Genomic DNA, 20,221 nt, shown 5'->3' on the forward strand with positions numbered 1-20,221 from the left:
AATGGAAGACAGGAGTGCCTGGTGTGCTCTGGTCCAGGGGGTCACAAAGAGTCAGACACGACTAAACAACAACAACAACACAGCCATTTGACTTCACCTTGGGAGAAGCATTCCATTGTCTCCCGAGACAGGTGGAAGCCAACAGCAAGATCTTGCCCAGGGCAGCCCAAAACAACTCACAAACAACCAGAGTACTGAACCTGGGAACTAATATAGGAACCATATACAAAATTGCACTTTGTGTGTGCAGAGCCTCAAGCCAAGTGAATCCTTCAAAAGCTGGATTTGCTCCCATGATCCTTTGCAGTTGACTGGGCCAGGCGGCCATAGTAGCCCCTCCCTTGCTTTATACAATTGGCCGCTGCTACTCTCAGCATCTTGCATGACCCAGACCCTGAAGAGATTTCTTCTGAGGTAGGACAATCTGGGGGAAGTCCCCAGGGCCAGGAAGAGAGGGCTTTGACCCCTGAGCTTGGGAGACCCCATCCCTGAACAACAGTGAAGAAGAAGAAGAAGAGTTTGGATTTGATATCCCGCTTTATCACTACCCTAAGGAGTCTCAAAGCGGCTAAAATTCTCCTTTCCCTTCCTCCCCCACAACAAACACTCTGTGAGGTGAGTGGGGCTGAGAGGCTTCAGAGAAGTGTGACTAGCCCAACGTCACCCAGCAGCTGCATGTGGAGGAGCGGGGAATCAAACCCAGTTCACCAGATTACAAGTCTACCACTCTTAACCACTACACCACACTGGCTCTCAGTGATCTCCGAACTTTATTTGCTTCCTTTATTTGTTTTGTCATTGCATTTTCTTACACTTGTACCCCAGCTTTCTTCCATCATAGAAGCCAAGATGGCGGACCTTTGGTTCCAAGCCACAACCTAGACACAAACATGCTCTGGGACAGAGGATAGAGAAGGCTTTCAGCTGCACCACTAGCCGGAAGGGCTACTTCTTTGCTCCCCAAAAGGGATCTAATTTATTTGCCTGTTTACTTGCTACCGATAGTCATTTGCCGGCTTGCTAAACCTTGCTGTATTGGCTGAACCTTTAATGACCTTTACATTCCACAATCTAATTTGATCGTGTACCAGCACATGCAGCCGACACAAATGGATGCTGATATTTGGCCAGTCTTCACATCTCATAGATAAGAAATGATCTGTCAGTGTCACTAACAAGTCCCGGGCCTCACACATAGTATGTTGCGCGCCGTACATTATGCGTACTCACTCATGAATAGGCAACATGTGTAGTCTTCACCATATCAAGGAAGTGGAACTCTGGCGCCCTCTATGGGAGATCAGAGGCACAAGGAATGAAGCGGCGCAGAGCTGAGAAAGCTGCCTTTTAATTTTTTTAAGAGGTTCTGACGTAAAGCCGTGAAATTTTGTCAGAGAGAGGCCAGCGTCCCGGTCCGTTCATCAGAAGTCACACCCACCTCTCATTACAAAAAATAAAATTTAAAAAGGAATATACTAAGCCTAACCTGGTACAGGGCCTGCTTGTTTGGAGCATGGGTAGGGAATCTGCAGCCCCCCCAAAAGACAATGGACTCCACCTTCCATCATCCCTGAGCATGGTCCTTGCTGACTGGGGCTGATGGGAGTCCCCATATCTGTTGGTTTTTTTTAAGAAAGCCCTTATCACACTGAATTTTCTGTCAAGGAACTCAGAACACCGCAATACCTCAAGGCACACCTCTCCCCATCTGAACTGATTCAGACCTTGCGATAATCACCAGAGGCGCTTCTTCATGTGCCTCCTCCGTGAGAGGTCCAGAGGGTTGCAACATGAGAACATTCCTTTTCTGTGGTGGCTCCCCGTTTGTGGAATGCTCTCCCCCCAGGGAGGTTTGTCTGGCACCTTCATTACACGTCTTTAGGTGCCAGGCGAAAACGTTTCTCTAAAACCAGGCCTTTGGCTGATTAAACAATCTATGGCCTTTTGTTTGTAGGAGCGGGGATTATTGGTTTGTTTCTGTTTATTATGTATTTTGTGTTCTCATATTGTATTTTTATGTTGTGGACTGCCCTGTGGCCTCTGGGCAGTATCCAAATTGAATAAGCAAGCAAGCAACATCTACAACTGAAGCCTGACATCAACAGAGAATTGTGGGTTATGTTCTAGGAGGGGCATTGAATTTCCCCAGGGCACAGTCTCAGGCTTACAACAGCAGAGGCAGGGACTCTCTGGCCCACCAGCCTAAGTAGGTCTCACCGCAAATAGGCTATTGTAGAGTTGGCAAAGGTTCAGAAAAGGGCAAGGAGTGACTGCTCTATGCAGGGAGGCAGACAGCAGTCATGAACACTCTTCAGAAACTGGGTTTTGCCCCTCAAGCCCTTCTAAGGCTGGGCTCGGGCCAAGCAAAAGCAATGGTTAGGCAAAGAATTATAGACACCGAGAGACAACAGGACTTTTTAAGGTGCCCCAATTACAAAATTGTAGAGATTGAGAGATACATAGGTGCACCAGCAGCATATCTCTTTTTTCTTGTATCCAAAAATGCAAGAAGGGCTTTTACACTCACCAGAAGCTCGGCTCTGCCCTCGCCGGTCTTGGAAGTATCCTTTTAAAAAGTCCCATATGACCGCAGAATTTGTGCCTCTCCTTTGGGGGATATAGGAAGCCCTGAACACATATTTTTTAGATGTCCCTTTTACAATAAAGCATGTAGAGAAACCATTGACACCCTGCTGGGGAGGCTTGCTGACCTCCCGGTAAAGCAAAAATTCGATCTTCTCCTGTTAGGCAAAGACCACAAGATGGCCTGGATTGTCGCCAGATTCTGTGCACAGATCCGTAGGCACAGACCATCCCCCGACTCAATCTAGTTTGTTAAGAAAATTCCCAAACCTGGATCCACAGGCGACTTGGGGTCATTTCTCTAAGGTAATCTATTTTAAAGTTTTTATGTGTTTATATTCCTATCACTTCTTGCAGTCCATGGGACTCTCAAGAGTCTCCTCCAGCACCATAATTCAAAAACATCACCAAAGAATTGATGCTTTTGAATTATGGTGCTGAAGGAGACTTGAGAGTCCCATGGACTGCAAGAAGATCAAACCTATCCATTCTGAAGGAAACCAGCCCTGAGTGCTCACTGGAAGGACAGATCCTGAAGCTGAGGCTCCAAGACTTTGGCCACCTCATGAGAAGAGAATCATAGAATCATAGAATCATAGAATCATAGAATCATAGAATCATAGAATCATAGAATCATAGAGTTGGAAGAGACCACAAGGGCCATCGAGTCCAACCCCCTGCCAAGCAGGAAACACCATCAGAGCACTCCTGACATATGGTTGTCAAGCCTCTGCTTAAAGACCTCCAAAGAAGGAGACTCCACCACACTCCTTGGCAGCAAATTCCACTGTCAAACAGCTCTTACTGTCAGGAAGTTCTTCCTAATGTTTAGGTGGAATCTTTTTTCTTGTAGTTTGGAAGACTCCCTGGAAAAGACCCTGATGTTGGGAAAGATGGAGGGCACAAGGAGAAGGGGACGACAGAGGATGAGATGGTTGGACAGTGTTCTCGAAGCTACCAGCCTGAGTTTGACCAAACTGTGGGAGGCAGACAGGAGTGCCTGGCGTGCTCTGGTCCATGGGGTCACGAAGAGTCGGACACGACTAAACGACTAAACAACAACATGCCTATCACACTTTTAAACTTAAAATCCATTCTCATTTAGAGGAATGGCACCTCCAACAGGCAAGACTAAACATAGCCATTGATAGTTATAGTCTTCCTGAATCAGTCTAATCCTCTTTCAAAGCCCTCCAAGTTGGAGCCGTCTTGTGGGAACAAATTCCATGGTTTAACTCTGTACCTGGTGAGAATGCTTTAAATTTTGCATGTCCTGACTCTTCCAACATCCAATTTCGTTGGATGCCCCTGAGTGCTAGTATTATGGGTGAGGGAGAAAGCTCGAGGATGTAAGATGAGTCGGTTGACTCAGGTCAACAGACCATCAAGTCCACCATCTTGTTCTCACAGTGGCTGACCAGATGCCTGTGGGAAGCCTGCAATCATCTCTTCACCCACTGTCACCACTCCATCAATCATTTACACGCCTCTTACTCAACTTTTCTCTAAATGGGACAGCACCAGATGTTGTAACCATGGTTCATAGGGGAGTTTCTCCACCCCTTTAATCATTTTGGTCGCCCGTTTCTGAAACTTCTCCAGCTCTATAATACCATTGTTGAGTTGAGGCAATCAGAATGGTGCACTGTATTTCCAAAGCGGTTGCACCATAGATTCAAATACTAGCTTAAGACAGTGGTTCGCAATTAGCTAAGTGCTGCGTACCCCGTTTTTCAAAAGCCAAGCCAGGGGCCCCCTACTTTCGAAAATGTCAATATCGTCACAATAGATCTTGCTGTGTGAATAGTGCCACAATACCTGCAATGCGCTCTACGCTAGTAGCCAAAATGTGTGAAAAAGGTAAGATGCAAGGTACTTGGAATGACATAATACTCTTAGGTCTACCCAGAACCATATACAGTGGAATCTTGGTTCTCAAACACCTTGGTACTCGAACATTTCAGCTCCTGAACACCAAAAATCCAGAAGTAAGTGTTCCGGTTTTCGAACTTTTTTTGGAAGCCGAACATCCGATGTGGCTGTCAGCTATTGTTTCCGGGACACCTGCACCAATCGGAAGCCGCGCCTTGGTTTTCGAATGTTTCGAAAGTCATACGGACTTCTGGAACAGATTAGGTTCAAGAACCAAGTTACCACTGTATCTACACAAGAAGGCCCTGCTGGATAAGGCCCAAAGTCCACCTAGTCCAGCATGCTGTTCTCATAGTGATCAGCCAGATAGCTCTGGGAAACGCTTAAGCAGGATCTGACTACAACAGTATTCTCCCCACTCCTGATTCCCAGGAATTGAAGGCCCAGGCCCAGTGAGCCCACAGCCAGTGGAGGCTAAGGCATGGAAGATGTGAAAAACTACAGGACAAACACATTGGGGTTAAACAGGCCATAACTTTATTGATTACAGATGGGAGTAGGTTTGGGCGTAGGAATTGGGTGTGTATACTGTACTGAATCATCCAGCCCATCTGCTGGTTGATTATTTGGCAGGGTCAATCCTGGGTTAATGATCACCCTTTGATGTACCTCAAATTGGGAAATCCCTGCAAGATTGCCATTTTGTGTGTGCGTGCGTGCTGTGGCCCATCAGCCCCCATCTGGGCCTCAGGACAGAAGCATCTCTCCCTTGCCCCTTTAAGGAGGTGTCCCAATTTCTTGGAGGTGCCCCAATTTCCCACCCATCCGTCTTGACTAAGGATCCAACCCAACACCTTAGCTGCCAACAAGTTGTGACAATTGCTGTGAGGTAGGCAATTTGTCTGAAGGAGAATTTGTTCATGGCCCCACATAAAGGGACCAAATATTTCCATAGCAAGTTTACCACATAACATGCATTATGGGGGGGGCAGGGGAGGGGGGGAATCCAACACTGACTGGGACACAGAGTCCTGGGCATGGCTGGCTTTATAGCCAGAGAGCTGAACGGAGGGGGAAAGTTTTCCCTTTGGTCCACTACCCAAGCCACACCCTCATCTCCCCCACGGAAAAGCTCCAGCAACCTGTGTGGCTGGTGGAGGAGGGTATGACATCATCCTCCGGCCGTGCAGGGAGCAGAAGACCACCCTGGCTTGGCCACAGTCGTGCTGAACCTCAATCACTGCTCCCTACCAGGCTGATGGTAAGCTGACCCTGGCATTCAAAGGCATACAGCTTCTGACAGTAGAGGTACCACATAGCCAGTGATGCTGGTAGACAGTGTTAGTCTTACCCTCCAAGCATCTGTCTAACCTCCTTTTAAAGCCATCCAAGTTGGTAGTCATCACTGCATCTTGTGGGGAAGAGTTCCATAGTTTAACTATGTACAGTGGTACCTTGGTTCTCAAACTTAATCCGTTCCAGAAGTCCATTCCAAAACCAAAAGCGTTCCAAAACCAAGGCATGCTTTCCCATAGAAAGCAATGCAAAACAGATTCATCCGTTCCAGGCTTTCAAAAACAACCCCTAAAACAGCAATTTAACATGAATCTTACTATCTAACGAGACCACTGATGCATAAAATGAAAGCAATAAACCATGTACTGAAGTTACACAAACAATCAATTGGTAGCTGAACTGGGTTCCACACAATCACAAAAACAAAACAAAAAGAGCCACAAAAACGCAAAATAAAGAGCAAAAACAGACAGACCTCAGTGTAACACTCAAAACAGAATTGTGGCACTCAAAACGGAAGTGTAACACTCAAAATGGAGCACATTTGGCATCCGAAAAAGGTTCGCAAAAAACAGAACACTTCTGGGTTTGCAGTGTTTGGGTTCCAAGTTGTTTGAGTACCAATGCGTTTGAGAACCAAGGTACCACTGTACTGCATGAATAAGTCCTGTTCCACTTTCTCTCCATCGTGCATGATTTTCTACCTCATATAAGTTGTTATGTCTGAACACAACCTTCCAGTAAGCAAGTATCCTGGATCTGATCAAGCAAGATGGTTGAACTGGAAGAACTCATGAAGGGTCTGGGCAAATTTATGGTGCTTCAGTATCTCCTGCCTCAGTATCTCCTGTGGGAACACACAGGAAGAACAACCACAGCGACAGACAAGGATTGAGGAGGTTGGAAGATGTCCTGCTCTGAGCAGGGAATTTCTCTGGGACACCTAATTTTGCAGGTCAGTCTGTTGACCACAACACAGTGCTGCTCTCACACGCCTTTGAGTCATTATTATTGCGTAAACAAACTGTGTGGAGAGGAAATCCATCCTTAATGGTCATGGGAGCAGAACTCGTGAGGTAACCCTGAGAAATAGACGTTCTTTTCCCAGCCTTAGATGTGGGTGGATGCTTCAACCTGTGTTAATTAAAAAAACCCTGCAGAATACAGAATGAGACACTTTTTTTAAGTACCTTACACCACCCTCTGGCAAATGGGGAATGTAATTAAACAAATACCACAGAGTAGGTGGCTGTACCAAGCAGCTGGATGGTATGGCGTATGTCTGTAGGAGGCAAGAAGCTGAACTATCCTCCCATCTTCAAGAACGCTCAAGAAAAGTGGGTCACGGTGTCTGATCTCAAGGGTCTATGAGGCAATCCGTCACGTGGCCTTGTTGTTGTTGTTTAGTCGTTTAGTCGTGTCCGACTCTTCATGACCCCCTGGACCAGAGCACGCCAGGCACTTCTGTCTTCCACTGCCTCCCGCAGTTTGGTCAGACTCATGTTGGTAGCTTCAAGAACACTGTCCAACCATCTTGTCCTCTGTCGTCCCCTTCTCCTTGTGCCCTCCATCTTTCCCAACATCAGGGTCTTTTCCAGGGAGTCTTCTCTTCTCATGAGGTGACCAAAGTATTGGAGCCTCAGCTTCAGGATCTGTCCTTCCAGTGAGCACTCAGGGCTGATTTCCTTCAGAATGGATAGGTTTGATCTTCTTGCAGTCCATGGGACTCTCAAGAGTCTCCTCCAGCACCAGAATTCAAAAGCATCCATTCTTCGGCGATCAGCCTTCTTGATGGTCCAACTCTCACTTTCCACGTGGCCTTGTACACAGGGTCAAAACATACCTGATTTTTAAAAAGGCGAGGGCAGCATGCAAGTGGCCACCTGGATATTCCACATCCAAGAGACTGTGTTGTTGTTTTTGTTGATATTATTAAATAAATTGTGAATTAATATACAGTATAAGGTAAAGGGACCCCTGACCATTAGGTCCAGTCGTGACCGACTCTGGGGTTGCGGCGCTCATCTCACTTTATTGGCTGAGGGAGCTGGCGTACAGCTTCCGGGTCATGTGGCCAGCATGACTAAGCCACTTCTGGCGAACCAGAGCAGCGCACGGAAACGCTGTTTACCTTCCCGCCAGAGAGGTACCTATTTATCTACTTGTACTTGATGTGCTTTTGAACTGCTAGGTTGGCAGGAAATATACAGTATGGCTTAATGTGAAAAAGGCTTCGAAGCAGTTTACAAAGTTTTATGAACAGTTGTCTTTGAAGGGCCCTTCTACCAGGCTTGGCTAAAGCTGGAATGAGATCTTGCCTAATGGGGTCCATTTTGATGAGTTTCTGAAGACTCTGGAGTAGAAGAAGAAGCCACAGTATTTTCCTTCCAGGCTGCATCATGACTGAATCCTCCATTGATTCCCTTTGGCCTGGCCTTGCTGCAAAGAGGGATGAATGAATCCTTTCCTTGACTGGCCAGTAGGTGAGTCCTATGTTTTGTTTTTCCTGAAATCTGGTTTAGCTAAGGCCACATTTGAATGGTTATGTTACCACTTTCAACAACCATGCCTTACCCCCAAAAGATTCTGGGGAGCTGTGGTTTGTTAAGGGTGCTGAGAGTTGTTTGCCCTGTTCCCCCTACCCCCAGAGCTACAGAGTGGTTTAGCAATCAAGCCCTCTTTCCCAGGGAACTCTGAAAAGTGAGAAGTGCTGTTGCCACTCCTTAGTAGCAAAAGGAAATGAAAACTAGATCTGATGGCTGGAGATCTCTGATCAGCTCTCCTGCAGTTCATTAAAGGGTTAAATGCAGCTGCTTGGGTCCTTGTCACCACAGGAGGAGACGTCCAAGCTTTCCAATGTGCTTCCTTCCCAGTCTGGTTGATGTTTGTTCCTATTCAATGGTAAACCACAGTTTTTCCCAGGGAATGTGGCAGGATTAAAGAAATGCTTCTCAGACCCATGCCTAGACGTTTTGGGATTACCAGACTCATATAAGCAGCTAGCCGAGAAGCTCAGTGTGTGCTGATCTCTGACCACATGACTCTTACAAGCCTTTCTTATGTTACTGTCAGAGTCACCCGTGGTCCCAGCTCACAAGAGACCAAGTCCACTCCAGCTTATGTACAAAAGCATTTATTGAAGAACGTTATTAGCTTTACATCCGAGGTCTGTGACTCTACGTCTGTTACCCTTAGACCGCTGAAGTCCCCTCTGAGTCCGTCCCGCCCCGACACCAGTTTAAGAGGCTTGTACTGGTCCACCTCTTTCTCTCTTTCCTTTTCCGCAGGGTCTTTCTGCCCCCCTGTGTTCTCTCCCTTCGGGACTCTCCAGAGGCTGAGTCCTCTGCCGCCTCCTCCCCCCTCCTTCGGGCTTTGGGACCAGGCTCCTCCCCAGGACTCTCTTCATTTCCGCGCGCCTCCCATTTTGAACTTGGCGCGCGTACGTTGCTCCTGACCTTCCCTTCGACAGTTACACTGCCCTCGATACTACTTTCCTCCCCTTCCGGCAGGACGTTTTGCCCTGATCTCCTTCCCCTCTCTGCTTCCTGTTCTGCTCCTTCTGACACACTGGTCACTCCTCCCCCCTCACTCCGTTCCAGCGGAGCAGCCGGTCTCGCTCTCCAACTCCCACTGGGGGTTCCCCCTTCGTTTCCCTGCTCCTGACTGCTTCCCCCTCTAGCTTCCCTTGGCTTGACCAGAGGGGCTCCCTTTTGGGAGTCCTCCGATTCACTGGACGGACTCATGGACAATCTTGGGTCATTGTCATCCTCTTCCTCGTCAGTCTGGAATCCTTCCCCCTCACTCTCCGTCTCCTCCCTCATCTGCGTCTCTCTCCCTGAACCCCTGACATCCACCATACCAATAATTTAGGGACCTTCAACATTTTAACGAAGCTAAGTTTTATTGTTTATGCAATGTTTTCCATACAACATTCAGAAACATGGGCAATAAAACTTTGCTTAGTTTCAGTGGTGAAAGTCGCTAAATCAGGGGTATAGGAACACAAGAAAGGCTTGTAAGAGCCATGCGGTCTGAGCTGCAAGCAACTAGCTCAAAAGCTCTTCATGCATTGACCTTCTCAGATACGCTGGGGAATAAAGGTTTGATTACCTAATCCCTCCCAAGGTGAGGGAGAGTGACCTAACTAAGCCTGGCAGGACAGCTTACTCTATGGCATTAACCCCTTCATGCATGAATTAGACTTAAGCATGTTGGTTATATGAGGCTGGTTATCACTCAGAAGTCTCAGGACAAATGGAAGAAACCACAAACCCAACACAAGTGTGTCTGAGCCCCGAATCACCCCTCTAAGTCCCTCAAATTTTCCCTCTCCAGACATTCTGTTTGCCCTAGTACAAATCTGTTTTTCTTCTAACTGTAAACAATGGGTTCTGACCCAGGAACAGTCATTGGTCCATTGTGACCCAGCTTTTCCCATATTCCACTCTAGTGGACTGAGCGGAAGGGTTCTGAATGCTATGATGATCAGAGGAAGGAAGAGTCTTTGTGCCTTGTAGGATACCCAACCACAAGCCTAGCCAGTGTCATGGGTAGCAGGAAAGTGGATTTAATAGATCGGTTCTGATGCATTTTTTTTTAAAAGGAATAATCTGAACATTCTATCCATGTTTCAAGTAAAACCCAGGTCTATTCGAATTAACTATCTCAGCACTTTGTGATGCAAAGGTGGGAGGGGGAAGGAGGAAAAGTAGTGATATTATTAATTCATCACAGCAGATGGGCTGTCAATATTACTCAGGTACGGTACATTATTGCGAGCAAGTTAAAAGTAGGTCAGCAGAAGCCAGCAAGCTAAAGAGACTAATAATGCTTTCTGCTGGTAGACATTCATCTACCGCAGGGCTTGTGCTTTATGTGCTGGCATCAACATGAGATAAGAATTTTGATTTGTGGAGTTCGGAGATCACATTTCTACAGGGGGTGGGGAGGGGGAGGAAGAAAATAAAAAGAGGCAGTCTGCTCTTTCCCCCATTGAAACCATTTAGCTCCGTGTTTTTGATAAATGGACAAAGCGAATCCTGCTAAAACTCTGAGATTTATAACAAGAGGGTATTTATATAAAAAAACAAAAAAACTGGGCAGATTTAGAGGTGAAAGGGAGAGTGATCTGTCAGTTTGCAAATCGTATCGGAGGATGCTCGGAGATTTTCCGCCATCTATATTTTTTGAATGATCCGCGTAACAGTGTGATTTGTGGGGCAGGTAGCCAAGCTATATAGGAAGAAGTGGGGATTTTATTGAAGGCATGGGGCTTGAAACAAGTGGATGGGCAGCACAAGGCAATTCTCCTCCTTCCAATATGATCATCAAGAGATTTCACAAACGGTAGCAAAATCCTTTTAGATGAAAATACCTTCATAGATCAAAGAGGACCAATTTTTGGGGGTGGGGATAGAGAAACAATCAGAATGGTACACAGTATTCCAGATGTGGTTGCGCCATAGATTTGTGTAATGGCCTAAGATATTGGCAATGTTATTTTCAATTCCTTTCCTAATGATCCCTAGCACGAATTAATCCTTTTTCACAACTGCCACACACAGGGTTGACATACCGTATTTTTCGCTCTATAAAACACACCAGACCACAAGACGCACCTAGTTTTTGGAGGAGGAAAACAAGGGAAAAAAGATTCTGAATCTTAGAAGCCAGAACAGCAAGAGGGATTGCTGTGCAGTGAAAGCAGCAAGTTATGCAATGTGTTTCTCCAGCAAAGTAATGTGTACAGATAATCACATACTGGAACACCACGCGTGTAGATTGACAAATTGCCCAATGTGCTAGAACACTGCTCCCTATGTGTGTGAAGCATTTCTCTTATGTAAGCCTTACAGCAGCTCTGTGAAGTTGTTGGCATCCAATGGAGGAGTGAGCTTTTGGGGGTGAAGTCAAAGCGCTGGGGAGTTACAGCGCCTGCTGAGGCTGTAGAGACCAACACAGGAGAGACATGTTTTGTCACAGCTGGGGCAGATGAAGGTGTCCGGTTGTGTTGCAGAAGATGCACCAGGGCGTTTCTTCTCTCTGTGCTCCTTCCAGCAGCCACTCCTCCTCTGGTCACCTGTCTGTCTTACCTGTGGTCTTCTACAAGGGTTTCCTCCTCTGGTCACCTGTCTGTCTCACCTGTGGTCTTCTACAAGGGTTTCCTCCTCTGGTCACCTGTCTGTCTCACCTGTGGTCTTCTACAAGGGTTTCCTCCTCTGGTCACCTGTCTGTCTCACCTGTGGTCTTCTACAAGGGTTTCCTCCTCTGGTCACCTGTCTGTCTCACCTGTGGTCTTCTACAAGGGTTTCCTCCTCTGGTCACCTGTCTGTCTCACCTGTGGTCTTCTACAAGGGTTTCCTCCTCTGGTCACCTGTTTGTCTCACCTGTGGTCTTCTACAAGGGTTTCCTCCTCTGGTCACCTGTCTATCTCACCTGTGGTCTTCTACAAGGGTTTCCTCCTCTGGTCACCTTTCTGTCTCACCTGTGGTCTTCTATAAGGGTTTCCTCCTCTGGTCACCTGTCTGTCTCACCTGTGGTCTTCTACAAGGGTTTCCCACATGGCAAGGCTGATTCTGCCAGCCTTCATGTCTCGTTCGCAGGCACCTTTGTAACACAGAGTTGGCCTGCCAACGGGCCAGGTGCAAGAAGCCAGTTCCCCATAGAGCACGACCTTGGGGATCCTGCCATCTTCCATTCTGCAGACGTGACCAAGTCAGCTTAGATGTTGCTGAGACAGAGATGCAAAAATGCTGGGAATGTGGGCTTGGGAGAGCACATCTTTGTTTGAAACTGCCCTTCCATGTGAAGCCAAACATTTGTGGAGTAGGTCAGTATGACTGTCTGGATGCCCCAGGGGACTGGGGCCAAGTCAGATAGACAACCATTTGGCCAAGGCCAGCAATTGCATTCAATTCGTGGGCAACATTTGAATTGGAGATTATCTCCTACTTCTACAGTTGCTCTATTGCCTATTTAGCATGCTCTAGATATGTACTTGGGACGCGGGTGGCGCTGTGGTCTAAACCACAGAGCCTAGGGCTTGCCGATCAGAAGGTCAGCGGTTCGAATCCCCACGATGGGGTGAGCTCCCGTTGTTCAGTCCCAGCTCCTGCCAGCCTAGCAGTTCGAAAGCACGTCAAAGTGCAAGTAGATAAATAGGTACCGCTCCAGCGGGAAGGTAAATGGTGTTTCCGTGTGCTGCTTTGGTTTCACCAGAAGTGGCTTAGTCATGCTGGCCACATGACCCAGAAGCTGTCTGCGGACAAATGCCGGCTCCCACGGCCAGTAAAGCGAGATGAGCGCCGCAACCCCAGAGTCATCCGTGACTGGACCTAATGGTCAGGGGTACCTTTACCTTTAGATATGTACTTATGCTGGCCTATGGCCGTAATAAAGATGTACAATGGATGCTCAGGTTGCGAACGTGATATGTGCAGGATGCACGTTCGCAACCCGCCGTGGCAAGTCTGCGCATGTGCGGGTTGTGATTCGGTACTTCTGTGCATGCGCAAAGCGCGATTTACCTCCAGATCAGCCAAACCTGGTGCTCTCTAGAGCTTTTGCACCATGATCAATGGCCAGGAAGAATGCAGTTAGAGCCCAGCAACATTGGTAGGTTTCCAGGCTGGGGGATCTTACTCCATATTGATGGGTTCATTCAAGAGGACTTCTGGGTGACTGGTTTGTACTCTTGCTTTTCAAATGTAACATCCCTCTCTACATCCCAGGATCACTTTGGGCCAACCAAATCTATGTAAGCCTTTAGATATTCGAAAAAGAAAAATGGGAGAGCAGGAGAAAACTCCAACACATTGTTTACATTTCTTTCGCCGGTTAGATGGATAAGACTAATAACAAGAATGTAAGCATCGGGAGCCATTGTTGAATTAACAAGTCTTTCTTTTTGAAAGTTTTTTTTTAAAACCATTATTTTATCATTCAGAGAAACTTTGCCTTGTCACTTGATTTCTTTTTCTTTTACAATAGGAAATGGATTGTCATCACATTTGTAAATGGCCATGTCCCTAGAGCACATTATTCTGAAATCACTCCGTGAAGAATACAGGAGTTCGCTTATCTGGCTGCATTGAACGCAGCAATCGAAAGCAGTACACACATTCTGCTTGGGCGGCAATAAAGAGAAGAAGATTGTCTGCCATCCTGTGGAATGTGGGAGCATCTTCTTTTAAAATGCAATTATCTCGTGGGCTTCCCATTCCATACTTACCAACACCGTTCTGCAATGTGTCTTACACTGCTTTCTTACACCCCGCCACAAGTTGGGCATAGGATGTCTGTGTGCTTGAGGGGGGAGGGGCGGGACAGGGCACCGGATCCTCTTGCAGAAATCCACCTGTGATTCTGAATGAGCGACCAGATGCTGTCAAGGTAGGAAGGAGCTGTAGCTCGATCAACATTTGCGTGGCAAGTCCCCCCCCCCAGTGGAAATAAAGACACATGACACAATTATTAAGGTTAATGGGCTAATTAAGGCCACAGCTTTATTGGTTACAGGTGATGAGCGGTACTGGCTTAGGCATTGGTCCTAACCGACTACATCTGACTTCCGCTTGAAGTCCGAGAAGGGTTAACCACCGGTAGGGGGAGTCCTGCTGATGCACATCCACTAGGAACTATCTCGGGGTCACCTCTAGGGGGTGTGCCTTAGGCCCTCACCTCTATAGGCTTCAGACAGGGTCACGCCCCCCGGAATCCATTATTGGACTACCCTTCAATATGCGGGGCAGGTGATGGCGCTACCTCCCCTCTTCCATCTACAGAGCTATACCAATACCAATGCCTAACCACCAATACCAAGGAAGTCGTGACGATTTGCTACGAGGTTGGCGAAAACCAATGGCTGGTGCCAATTTGCCAAGTGGGAAAAATTCCTACCAGGCCCCTCAACGGCAACCAACCAAGGTCCATAGCAAGGTCAAGGAACGAAAACCTTAAAGGGCAGGAGAGTGGGAAACATGAACAGCTGGTAGGAGGGAAAAGAGGGAGATCCCCGGTCGTGCTTGTGTTAAATAGGGCAGGTCATGCCCCCAAGGCCAGGCGATTGGCTGGCCAGGGGGTGATGTGGCTGGGGATTCCCCCAATCGTGCGGGGACTGGGCTCCAGCCACCGCACGCATGATGGGGGCGTGAAGCCCGCAACTCCACCTCCTCTGCAGGGCGGAAGTGGCTTTGGCAAACACAGTCTTTTGGACTGAGGATTGGTTTCACACTCAAGTTATGGAGCTTACTGTAAAAAAAAGGTGATTCCTCACCATATTTCTGTGCAAACTGATGACTACAATGGGGGCGTCAGTCCTCATACAGCTTTAAGAATGGGTCTGAAGAAGCCAAATGGAAGTGTGTTGAAGTTGCACTGTCAGGCTTCTGGGAATCCGATCCCTCCCATGCTGGGTTCCCAAGAATTAGATAAACAAGAGGAGTTTTTTACCAAGTCTTTTATTCAATACTCACAGAGAAAGGCTTTGGAAAGTGCCTCTCTTGCAGTAATGGCGTTGCTCCAGGTAAAGCCCCACTCCCTCCATCTCTCCCATCCCTACATTGGCAGATGTGTGCTTTCGGCCTCTGAGCTTTCTGTTCTCCTACCTGCCTGGTTCTGGGAGAAGGGGGGTGGGTCTGGAATGCTTTCTAAATACACTGAGTCTGTCATCTGTCTCTCTGCTGCCGCTTCTTCTTCTTCTTCTTCTTCTTCTTCTTCTTCTTCTTCTTCTTCTTCTTCTTCTTCTTCTTCCCCTCTGCAGCCTCTGAATTATGACCTTCTGCAAACCACTGTTGTAAATCTATACTATCTCCTTCTTCTCTGGGAAGTGCAGGAGAAGGGGTGTGTGTGTGTGTGTGTCGACCATCCCTCCTCAGTCCTGTCCCTGACACTCACTGATTTCAACACCCACCTTTGGTTTAGTGGAGAGTTTTCAACCTTTCCGAGTCCATGGCTCCCTTGACCAACAACATTCTTTCTGTAGGGTATTGTCCAGGGTTTTATTGCTACTGAGGTCAAGATTTAATACTGGAGACGTCAGTTTTGCTGTTATTGACACTAACTTTTCTGTCTTTATTTTTAGATCTTATTATGATTTACATGGGGATTGTTTAATTTTGTTGGCCACATTTTGATGCGTTTTTATTCATTGCTTATGACTACTTCTGCTATATTTTTGTAAATATGCAAACCTTTTCATAAGCTGCCTTGAGCATTGTTTAACTATGGAAAGGAGGCATAGAAATAAACAGTGATGGCGGTGATCTATGACGTGTAGGCAGGATCTCTCTTTGTGCAGAATCTGTCGATAACATCCTTCAACTATTGTTGTTGTTTAGTCATTTAGTTGTGTCCGACTCTTCGTGACCCCATGGACCAGAGCACGCCAGGCACTCCTGTCTTCCACTGTCTCCCGCAGTTTGGTCAAACTCATGTTAGTAGCTTCAAGAACACTGTCCAACCATCTCGTCCTCTGTCGTCCCCTTCTCCTTGTGCCCTCAATCTTTCCCAACATCAGGGTCTTTTCCAGGGAGTCTTCTCTTCTCATGAGGTGACCAAAGTACTGGAGCCTCAGCTTCAGGATCTGTCCTTCCAGTGAGCACTCAGGGCTGATTTTTTTCAGAATGGAGAGGTTTGATCTTCTTGTAGTCCATGGGACTCTCAAGAGTCTCCTCCAGCACCATAATTAAAAAGCATCCATTCTTCGGCGATCAGCCTTCTTTACGGTCCAGCTTTCACTTCCATACATCGCCACTGGGAAAACCATAGCTTTAACTATACAGACCTTTGTCAGCAAGGTGATGTCTCTGCTTTTTAAGATGCTGTCCAGGTTTGCAGAAAACTCCTTCAACTATAGCGGAGTGCACAGACTGGAATTGCAGATTTGTAAAAGCCTTTCCCCCCCTCTATTTAACATTTGTACGGCCGGTTACACAGTGGGGATGAGGAGTCTGAAGATTTACTCTTCTTTGTCCAGTTTATGAGGACTTAAGAGTAGCCTTGTTCAAAGATTCAAATCTATCATGTGAAAGACTGACTGACTTAGATTAGCTTTTACTTAGGGGACAGTTCCCCTTACATTTCCCCTTTAGAGCAGTGCTTTTAAGGTGGAATGTTTGGGAGGATGATATGTCAAATTCTTCAGGGGAACAATTTTCCATTTGACAGAATGCCCATTTTTAATAACTCTTTTAACGATGTATTTTGCTTTGTTTTTAGGTATCTCACGCTCCCCACACAACCACCCCAGACTCACCCACCCCCTTCCCCACAATCCCTAAAAGTATCCTAATATTTTAAACAAAAGATTGATATATCTGGGTTTGACAGTTTGCCATCCTTTCTTTAAGCAAATCGGGCAGCAGCAACACCATTGATTCAGACTAACAGGCAAATTAGAGAAAGAAAACTCAAGGATGAGTTTGTCGTCTTGTTTATGAAGAGCATCGTGCTAGCGTCATTCTTTTGAACAGAACCTGATGAATTCTTATCTTGTTTTATTTCCCCCCTCCTGTGTGCATTTATTTATTTCAAACTGTTTATACAAGATAACCGATTATTGGGGGGTTGGAGTGGGGGGAAAGTAAAAGAAAGCCCAGGCTTGCAACTATTTAAATAATGCCGTGTGATTCTGTGTCTTTTCTCCTCACTCTTTCTCTCTCTCTCTCTCTTTTTGCAAACAACAAACAGTGCAATGAATATAGAGATACCGAACTTCCTATTACGAGTTCAGGAGGAAATGCAGCGCAAGGCCAAATTAATCAGGAATAAAATGAGGCCCGCAATCTCCCTTTCGACATCCACATGACAAATGAGGTGCTCTACGTCTGGTGTCGAAGGTATTCTAAAGTTTTAAAATCAATATGCTGGTCTGTAAAACTGCATCTCCAGGCGGGATAAGGAATACAAACATTGGGGGTGGAAAATACAAACCCAAGAGAATGTGACAGGCCACTGGAATTGAAGAAGCCCCCATTTTCCCAGCTGGTTTCAGTGACATTATTTTGTTCAACGTGTGTTTAATTTAGCGATAAAATGCAGGTAGAGCAATGCTAAATTCATACTACCTAGCGCGTGCAGATAACTCCAGGTTAACACTCCTATCCCCAATCCATCTCTGGGGAAACATAAACTAGAGCTCAATACAGGAATTGAAGTATTTGTTTTATTTTATTGTCTCATTTGGCACTGCTGAAATACTCAGAGATAAAGTTTGGCATTGTGGCCCAATTGGCGGTTGGGAAGAAGGTTCCAGAAGGTTCTCTTTGGGTGTATAGGAGACGCGTCTCCTAAAAGATGTCTGTGTTAAAAAGTTGCAAGTGTACACAAGTAAAACAAAATTTTGGATGCGTCTGACAGCATTTCTGAAGTTTTTGAGTTTGAATGGAAATTGTTGTCACACATTATTTTGCACACTGCAGTTCCCTTATGGGGAGGAAGTTCCTGGGAAGCTAGAAATGGGTCAGTCGTTTCCCTGTGAGGTGAGAGATTTGTGGTACTTCAGACTATCTTCAAGAAGGGTAGCCATCTTAGCTTCTTGCAGCAAAAGAGTCTTGGGGCACCTTAAAGACTAACAAATTTAGTATGGTATGATATTTCACTGACTGTGATCTTGCTCATTAGACACATGAGGCATTATCCCGAGTTAACTTGTCTCTCTGTGTGTAAAAACCTGCTGTAGTCTAAGCTGTACAGCAGTGGGCCAGGCTAGTGAAGGTTTTCCTCCTCTCTCATAATTCTAAAAACTCAGGATCATCCGAGTTTAATGCCTGTTCCCAGGGAACTCTGGGGAAAAGGTGCCTCTTAACAACTCTCAGCACCCTTAGCAAACAACAGTTGCCAAGATTCTTTGGAGAAAGCCAGGACATTTATTGCTTTAAATGTATAGCTCTGGTGACTGTTCAGGACAGACAAAAGAAAGGACAGCCAGTGTGGTGTAGTGGTTAAGAGCGGTGGACTCGTAATCTGGGGAACCGGGTTCGCTTCCCCGCTCCTCCACATGCAGCTGCTGGGTGACCTTGCGCTAGTCACACTTCTCTGAAGTCTCTCAGCCTCACTCACCTCACAGAGTGTTTGTTGTTGGGGAGGAAGGGAAAGGAGATTGTGAGCCACTTTGAGACTCCTTCGGGTAGTGATAAAGCGGGATATCAAATCCAAACTCTTCTTCTTTTTCTTCATGAGGTTAACTATAGAATTTTCTCCCATAAGATGTAGTGATGATCATCAATGCCTATTGGACAAATTCTTGGCTATGCTCTTCCTTCAGGATGCCTCTGAATATCAGCTGCTAGAAGCCCAATTGGGGGAAGAATGCTGTTATGCTCAAATCCTGCATGTGAATTTCCCACAGGCAGCTGGTTGGCCACTTTGAGAAGAGGACTTGATGGTCCATTGGCCTGATCCAGCAGCCAAAGCTTCTTAAACCTTATGTTCTTCAGATAATCCTGGTTGAGCATTGATTCTTTCAAGGCAGAGGTGGAGCTAGCTGTTCTGGTGCCCAGAGCGGGCCGTGGGGGCAGGGCTAGCTGCCCGCAGGACGCGCTGGCAGCAGTGCGCTTCCCAGGGGGTGTGCTGCCGCAGGTGCGTGTCCCAGGGGGGTGCACCAGCGCTGGGGAGAATCCCAGGGGTACGCCGGCTGCAGTGATTTCACCTCCTTCAGAGAAGGCACCCAGACTGGGCCGCACCCACCTTGCTCAGCTACTGTTTCAAGGCAATGGTTGCAAGTGGGTGAAGAGTCGGAACCGCTGCCTCGAGGGATTGAATTCAAACAGTACACCGCAAGAACGGGAAGGCCACAGTACTTTGCAAACCTGACCGACTGCCTCAGGAATGACGGCAGCGGTAACAGCAAGGAGTTGGGCACTGGATGCGAGGCAGGTGGTGAGGAACCATTTTAGAGTCCAATTTCATTACAACCTCTTGATAGATTGATGGTGCCCCGGGAGAGTTGCCAAGTTGTTCTGATGCCGGTGGTGGCACCTGTGCTGGAAAAGGTGCATAAATTAAGGAATCAAACAAGCAAGCGAAAAAGGAGAGAGAGAGAGAGAGAGGGGGGGGGGGGGGAAGTGCTTCACACCCAACCCCTTTGGCGTACAGAAATCCAAACAAAAAGATAACAATGGCAATTGGAATACATTACCCAATTCACAACGCAGCAATTTCGGGTCTAACAATGAGGTTATATATCCTCATTGTCTGAGGAGGAGGAGGAGAAGAAGAGCTAAAACAAAAATGCAGGACGAGTCAGAGCAGTGTGAGATATTGTTTATTCCACGCATATGAGAAATTGATCTTTTAGTATGGCAGCACTTATTCTCCAGAACTCCCTGCCTTATTGATACCAGTTTTCAGCACATGCTAGAGACGTTTTATTCAGGCAAGCTTACCCATACTTTTACAAACTTTTAAAAATCCTTATAAGTTTCTTTTAAAACAACATTTTATTGCTCCTTTAAATAAACATTTTAGGTTA

The 20,221-nt window shown here is 46.6% G+C and overlaps 1 long non-coding RNA gene across 1 annotated transcript; it reads left to right on the plus strand.

Moving 5' to 3' along the window:
• Positions 1 to 8,066: 8,066 nt before the first annotated feature.
• Positions 8,067 to 19,224, plus strand: LOC309352053. The gene is made up of 4 exons (XR_014161066.1): positions 8,067 to 8,234; positions 13,741 to 14,142; positions 17,454 to 17,588; positions 19,100 to 19,224. It is a non-coding gene; the product is annotated as an uncharacterized lncRNA (long non-coding RNA).
• Positions 19,225 to 20,221: the final 997 nt, after the last annotated feature.

The sequence above is a fragment of the Podarcis erhardii genome (genome assembly GCF_964252035.2).
Source record: "Podarcis erhardii genome assembly, chromosome: 10".
NCBI lineage: Eukaryota > Metazoa > Chordata > Lepidosauria > Squamata > Lacertidae > Podarcis > Podarcis erhardii.